The sequence below is a fragment of the Propithecus coquereli genome, unplaced genomic scaffold (genome assembly GCF_000956105.1).
Source record: "Propithecus coquereli isolate 6110/MARCELLA unplaced genomic scaffold, Pcoq_1.0 Scaffold34, whole genome shotgun sequence".
In the NCBI taxonomy this organism is placed as follows: Eukaryota; Metazoa; Chordata; class Mammalia; order Primates; family Indriidae; genus Propithecus; species Propithecus coquereli.
In genome coordinates this window covers 11710311-11718149 of record NW_012149063.1, presented here as the reverse complement: position 1 = coordinate 11718149, position 7839 = coordinate 11710311, and the positions used below count along the sequence as shown (strand labels likewise).

Below are 7839 nucleotides of genomic sequence, written 5' to 3'. Positions count from 1 at the left end.
AACTCCCTCCTGGCACCTCCTGGCAGTGGGTACCTGGGAGCAAAGGAATCCTAACAAACCAGGGATGAGAATGTTAGAATGCTGAAGATCTTGGAGACCTTGTACTCGAACCTACATACTTCAGGATGAGGCCAGAGGAAACAAATGACGTGCCAAGGTGTCAAGTAGCGGGCCCTCCTTTAAGCCCAGACTTCCTGACTTCAGGTCCAGGGCTCCTTCCACTACCCCTCACCGTCTCCCGATTCGGGAGCTCGGAGCTTGGAGACGGGTGGGGACAGCAGGGTCCACCCGGGTGAATCAGAGTCCCCCCTCGCCCAGCCCCCAGCCCCGGTGGGACTCCCCGCCCCGCCCCCTTCCCGCGCCGGGCCGGGTCCCTGTGCAGCCGTCGCCCGGGCGCGCGCGGGGTCGCGCGGACGCGGGTCGGACAGCGGGTGCCGAGAGGTCGCCGGGCCACCCGCGCCGCCGCCCCCCGCCTGACGCACGGAGGGGCTGGGACGCGATTTGCCGCGAGTGACTGGAGCCGCCGTTGCCGGGGCCCGCTCCGCCCCCAGCCCGCCTTCCTCCCGCCTCGCCCTCCGCCTCCGCCCGCACCTCGCTAGCGTCCCCGTGTCCTCCCAACGCCCGGGAGCCGCCGGCCGCGAGCGCCAGCGCCAGGGACAGCCAGGTGAGTGTGGCCGCCGCGCGGCCCGGGCGGCCCGAGCGGGAGCAGCGCGCAGGCCCCGCGGCCGGGCGGCGAGCGCGGGCCGGCGGAGGCGGTGGCGGCGTCGGCAGCGGGCCGGGCTTTCTTCCCCCGCGCGGGCCGCGGGGCGGCGGGGCGGCGGGGCTGCGCGGTGAGGGAGGGGCGCCCCCGCCTTGCGGTCCCCGTCGCCCCCGCCGCCGCAGACAAAGCGCCCGAGGTGGGAGCCCCGCGGGCCGCCCCTGCCTCCGCGCCGCCTGCCGGGTGCGGCCGCGGCCCGCTGAGCCGGGCCCCGCGCTTCTCCCCTCCTGAGCACCCTTGTTCATTTCTGGGTGAAAGGGACCCGTGTCGTGCAACAGGTTTGGGCGTTAATCCTTTTTTTCTGGCGGGTTTCGTCCTCCTGGCGTGCAGGGACCAGATGTGGCGCCCGGCACTGGGGCGAGTCCCGGTGTCCAGCGCCGGCGGCTGGCTCCTTTGTGTGACCGGTGACCAGCCCTGCCCGGTGGGTGGGGGGACAGGGGCTTGGGGCTCCTGGGCTGTGCTGCGGAAGCTCCTGGACACCTCTCTCCTGGCGTGGGTCTTGGCTTCCCCTGGCCTGCAGGAGGTTAACATCCCTCCAGCCTTTGGAGGAGCTACAAAGAGGAGGGGGAGAGCGGGTTGGCCAGGGTATTTATTTATTTTAAAAAAGAACCATATATATATGTATTTATTTGTATATCTTCAGTAGACTTATATTAGAAAACAGCCGCAGTCTGACCAGCTTTTGAGGGGATGGGTGGGATTTCGCCCCGGGATGCACGGTTTGGACCTGCTGGTGCTGTAACAGCCCCTGTGATTCTCTTGGTGCTTTGACATCTTTCTCTCATACACAGACATCACTGGAGAAGTTGGGAGTGCTGTTAAGAGAGTAACTAGATAGCAACTGTTTGACAGATCATCACTTTCTTCACGTTTTTGTCTATGTCAAGCATACCCACCAGCATAGCTTGACAAGCCCTCAAATTAAAACTGCCACTCAAAATACCCCCATGTTGGCAAATCTTAATTCGTATATATTTTTTCTTTTTTTGGCTTGCTAAATCTTATTTTCTTAGTGTGAGAAATTTTTCCCCCAAGGCAGGATACATAATAAAGTACAATTTATCTTTGTTTACATACCTTGGGTCATGCCAGTACCTAGCTGGTTTCATTGGTATGTTATTTTGGTGTAACAATACTAAATAGAAGGAACATATCTTCCTTTTGCTTTCAGCAATAAAATACATCTTTGTTCTAGAACCAGGAAGCCTTTATACATAGTACTTTTTGTGGGCAAAAGTTGGTGACTGTCTTTACCCCATGACTAAATACATGAGAAAATTCCCAAAGGGCCTAGGAAGCATTGCACAACTCTATAGATTGTTTTTATATTCCAAATTCCAGGAAATCTTTTTGTTGAATATTTATTCAAACATTCTAGACTAAATTTAACCTTAAAAATTGGGCCTACTCTAATAACTTCCCCAACATTAGAAAAATGAATTGATTGCCTGTAAAGAGTTTACCAAATGTTTCAGTCCCTGTGAGTAACAATTGAAAGAAATAATTGATGAAAAAGATTAGATGGTAATGATGGACTAGATATCTGACAACAGAATGCAGCTCATAGAAAGTGGTAAAGAGAGGTCACTACGTTTCATTTAATTAAGTTTTAGTTGATTGGTGAGCATTTAGTGACATTTTAAACAGGTAATCTTACTAATGACATATCTGAAAATAAATTATCCACTAATTTATAAAAACAGAAAATATCACATTTTGACTTTTTTTAAAAATGTGCTCTATAAGGACTCCTTAAGCTTTTTCTACTTTCTAAAAACAAGCTTGGTTTTAATGACAGTTCTTTTGAAGAATGAAATTAATCCAAATTAATGTGATTTGTAGAAAGTTTCTCTGGCATCTGTGTTAACAGCTAACTTCAAAGATCTTTTAACGCTATTAAAAGCAAATAGGAGCAATCTCTTGAGAAAAGTAGGATATTTACTAATAAAAAATAACAGAAATGTAAATTTCTATAATAGTTTAATTTGAGATATAATTTATTTGCCATAGAATTCACTCTTTGAAAGTGCACAATTCCGCTGGTTTTAGTATAATCACTAGATTGTGCAAACATCACTAACTCAAGAACCTTTTCATCACCCTAAAAGGAAATTCATATCCTGTAGCTGTCACTGCTGTTCCCCCCTCCTCTGTACTTGGCAACCACTAATCTACTTTCTTTCTCTGTGGATTTGCCTATTCTGGACATTTCATATAAACGGAATCATACAATATAGGGCCCTTTGTGTCTTTCACGTAGTGTAATGTTTTCAGGGTTTGTTTATGCTATACCATGCATCAGTACTTCATTCCTTTTTATGGCAGAATAATATTTCATTAGGTGACTGTGCCACATTTTGTTTATCTGCTGGGCATTTGAGTGGTTTCCACTTTTTGGCTATTATGAATAATGCTGCCGTGGGCACTCATTTACAAGTTTTTGTATGGACATATGTTTTTATTCTCTTGGGTATATACCTAGGTGTGGAATTGCTGGGTCATATGGTAACTCAGTTTAACTTTTTGAGGAACTTCTAAACTGTTTTCCATACCTGCTGCACCATTTTTACACCCCACTAGCAATGTATGAGAGTTCCATTTTCTCCACATCCTTGCCAACACTTGTTAATGTTTGTTTTTCCGATGATAGCTATCCTAGTGGCTGTGAAGTGGTATCTATTAATAATTGTGGTTTTCATTTGTATTTTATCTTTTCATGTTCCTAATTGACCATTTGTATATCTTCTTTGAAAAAATGTCTTTAATTTATAATACTTTTTTAAGTTTGTGTTTTTTACATATGCATCTTTTCGTTTAATCTTTTAAATAATCCTGTAAGGTAGGTTTATCCCTATTTTATTTCTAGGAAACTAAGGTGCAAGTGAGTTAAATAATTTGCTGTTTTTTAACCTTACAGTTAGTAAGAGGCAGGGTCTGAATGTAAATACAGGTCTTCTGACTACTTCCTGCATTCTTTTATTTGATGAGGCATACCCAGGTTAAATTGTGTTTGTGAATTTGCTTGGCTAATCAGTGACAAAGTGGGGAAAATAAATAAAAAATCAAATGAAACAATATCAAACAGATGTTGTGGCCACACTGCCTCATATTCACCAGATTTTATTATGTTTTTTTTCAAATAAAGTATGTTTTCTCCTATCCTAATAAGGTAGGTCTGATTTCCATATTTCCAGTGGAGAAACAGAGTCAGGGTGATTCAACCTTGCAACAGTGTCTCGGTGGCATAGCTGATCTTAGAACCCCTGTTCACTCAGACATTCATTGCACTTTCTGTTCCCCTGAAACTTCCATGTTCTCTGTTTTCCCACTAATTTATTCCCTCTAATGGTAAAATAATTGAATAGTTTCACATTTTACATAAATGTTAAGATTTTTCTGGGTTAAACTGAAATTAACTTTTATTTTGGAAGAGGGCAATTTGCCAGTTTCACTTTGAAGTACAGGATTATTAAGGTATTTATTTCAGTTTTTTTGTTTTACTGTGTATCAGACATATCATGTCTGTAAAATTCTCAACTCCTTAGAGGTTAGGTAGGAGCCATATGTTATTTATTCATCTTTGCATGTCCATTGTCCACCATGTGCCTGACACATAGCAGGTACTCTAACTTTTGTTGAATGAATGAATACAAATGCATTGTTTTAATTAAAAAAATTGTCTGCTATTCTTCTTTAGAATAAAGGCAATACAAATTCCAGAAAAAGAAAATGTCTCTTATCTCTGGCATGACCTAAAAAATAATAAATGATAAAAATTAGAATTTGACCTAAAACTAAACACTGTGTCTTATAGAAGGAAATGACTGTTGTAATAGTCTCTAAGTACCTGGTGACTGGCACATGTTTGTTTTTTAAGTACTTAGCTCAGTACCCACACACCATAGTTGTACCACAATTGTTTGTTGGATGAATGAATGACCAGTGAGTGAATAAAAGAATTAGTTTTTGCTATGACAAGCAGAGGAGATACAGAAAAGGAATATTTATATATTTTAATTATCAAACATGATATACATTAATTTTTATGATTCAAATAAAATTTTAAAATTCAAATAATATGTGAGTATATAGAGTAAAAGCTGAAAATCTCCCTTCACTTCTTGTGTTCTTCCCCTTCTGCTAGGCTAAGGCTACTCTTGTTTCAGATAACCATTGTTAACAGTTTGAGGTTTGTATTTCCAAACCTATATCTTTGCATTTATATGTGTATGTATGTAACAAATATACATTTACATATCCCACCATACATATATATGTATGTATTCACAACGGTTTTTCTTTTACACATGGGATCACACTAAACATATTCCTTTGTTTTTCACTTAAATATATTAAGACTTTTGCATCTGTCATTGACAAGAGATAAACTTAATATTTATGTTTCCTTTTAAGTTTGCAATCCTACCCTGGTTTTGGTGTCAAGATTAAGCCAACCTCCAAGGATGAATGGGAAACTTTCCACTTTTTTCTGTGCTCTGGAACAGTTTAAAATAGTCTGCCCTGTAAACGTTTACTAGAAATCACCTGACAACTGTGGGGGAAGGAAGAGATCTGAGATGACCTTTCTCATTTTTCCTGTTTGTATTGTTCTGTCAAGTTTCAGCACTTGTTTTCTATTACCTTTTATGAGTAAGTTGATGAAGGTAAATGATTAAATGAATCAATGTGTGCAGGAACGTATGGGCTTTTCTTAGACCCAGGGCGAAGTCCTCCACTTCTGTTTACTAGTTGTATAACCTTTGTCAAGTTCACTTACCCTCTTCAAAGTTCTGTTTTCTCACCTGTGAAATGGCAATAATTCCCACCTCGTAGGAATCTTGAAGCTATTAAATGAGATGTGAGCTTATGTATGAAAAGGCTCAGTAGTTGCATCTAATAAAAATGAAAAAAATTATAATAATAAACTGTGACATGCTATACAAATGTAAATTTGTTACCATAGTTAATATAATTATGTTTTAGCCTAATAGGAACAAATGTAAGGAGATAGGATGGTGGAGCTAGGGACGGTTTCCACTAATAAATTGGAAGGATCTATAAAAATTCCTAGGCCATTTAGAATTTAATTCTGGTAGACAATGATTTCTAAACACCCATACTCTTTTTGAGGCAGGATAGAAGGGGGAAGTAGTAGAGTACACAGACGTGGATTAATCTTGCGTGATCCTTGTTAGCCAGTGACTTTGGACAAGTTAATCTCTCTCAGTAAAATGGGAAAACAACACTTTCTTTATAGGGTAGTTATGAGGAAAGAGATTAATATAGTGCCTGGCATGGAATGAGTGTCCAGTAGTGACAAACCTAAGATGCTGGGCTCTGCTATTTTAAGGCTGCTTTGTCGTGGAAAGAACATTAAGCCCTAAGTCAGAGTTTTAGTCTGTACTATACATATTTATTACCTCTGGCCTCTGACGAGTCACCTAATGCTCACATCCTTGTTTCCTCACCTACAGAAAAAGAGTAAGAGAACTAACACTTATGGAGGATCTATTTTGTATGCATTTACTAGGCAGTTTACAAACCTTATCTCATTTAATCCTCTCAGTAATCCTGTCAGATGGAGATGATTGTCATTTCCTTCTTTAATAGATGAAGAAACAAAGATGTAGGACTGAGTGGACCCCCTCAGTCCTGGCCATGTTATTTCACTCATTACAACTATCCCCTTCTGGGAATGATAGAGCATGCCCCTACATAGGACCAACATCAAATGAGGAGCCTACTGTAAGTTGAAAGACTAAGTGTATAAATCAACTTAACTAATGTAGGATGAGACTACTTACTTATTAATGATTGCCATTAATAACGTACAAATAGAGGATTGTTAATGTGTTCTAATGCCTATGCTTAAGAGTAGTAATTTAAGTTAATACTTTGTGTTCTCATAATCGCTTTACCTAAATAATTTATTACTTAGTCCTCCCAGTATTGCATTCCCAGTTTGACCAGATAAAGGGGAGGGGATAGGTAATGGTCATAAAGGGGAATGTAAGCTTGTTTGATAGTGGTGTGTTTGTGTTTAAGAGCTGGGAAGTATGGTTCTCTGGCAGTTTGACATTTGCAGAAACTGCAGATTCTTGGAAAGCAGAGAAAAATCTGCATTATAATTCATTGTCTTCTAGTGGACTTGCAGTGAGTCATTTAGAAAATGAAGCTCCCTTTTTCAGCTGGTTTGTAAAAAGCTATTGATTGTATTCTTGAAAGATAGTAATATCGTCTTTCCTTTAATAGGGGAAAGGTTTTGCTTATGTCTTCCGTTTTATTTGATCAGATTCAGTGATATTGATTTCGTATTTTTGCAAGCTTTGTGCTAGGGATATGCAAAACAAAAAATGCTGTTGGGAGATCACAAATTAAACTGTGGTGCAGTAATAATATAGAAAGTTTAGGAATTCTATCTATTGGGGCTTCAGTTAGCATATTTGTTTAGTAGGAGTGGGAATTCCTATGTTTAGGTTAGAGAACTTTTTTATCAGAAGAGGCTTGAATTGCACTTTGTAAATTCTCACTGACAATGAATGCTTCTTTTTTGCAGAATACAAAACACCTTGGAGCTATATGTAAGAATTAGAAGACATAGTTCTTGTCTTCAAAGAGTTTATGCTCTAGTTAGGGAGGCAATGAAGGAGGAAGCCAAGTAAAAGGACAGAAAGCTTGTGCCTGCTCTTTGTCAAATCAGTGTTGCTACATTGGGCTTTGGTAAGGTGCCATAGGTCTCTCCTGAGGAATAGTATCAGAAACAACCTAACCCTTTGAGTTCTGTAACTTGTATATCTCAGTCATTCTATAGGGGTTCTCTTTGCTTTATAAAAATTACTGTTAGGTCTAAGTACCAAGAATAGTTCCCCTTCTCGGTACTTTTCTGTTTATCTCCTGGACTGCCTGGGTTTTCCTTTTTGTGACGGCTGCTAGGAAGCCAGAGCTAGATTCGTGGCCTACCCCAGAATAGGCAAATAGGTTTTATGTTATACAGTTTTCACCTTTTTCTTGGCACTATTTTTGGTTCTTTTCTTTATTCTTTGCTTTTATCTTTAATTTATTAACTTTTTATAGTTCATTTA

General features: G+C 41.0%; 1 protein-coding gene across 1 annotated transcript in view; it reads left to right on the top strand.

The window, feature by feature from the left end:
* Positions 1-623: 623 nt before the first annotated feature.
* Positions 624-7839, top strand: part of SESTD1 (SEC14 and spectrin domains 1) — a 119240-nt gene continuing 112024 nt past the window's right edge. Inside the window, exon 1 of the mRNA XM_012650707.1 lies at positions 624-664. The gene's annotated coding sequence lies outside the window, so the exon portion shown is untranslated. The remainder of the gene's footprint in view (positions 665-7839) is intronic.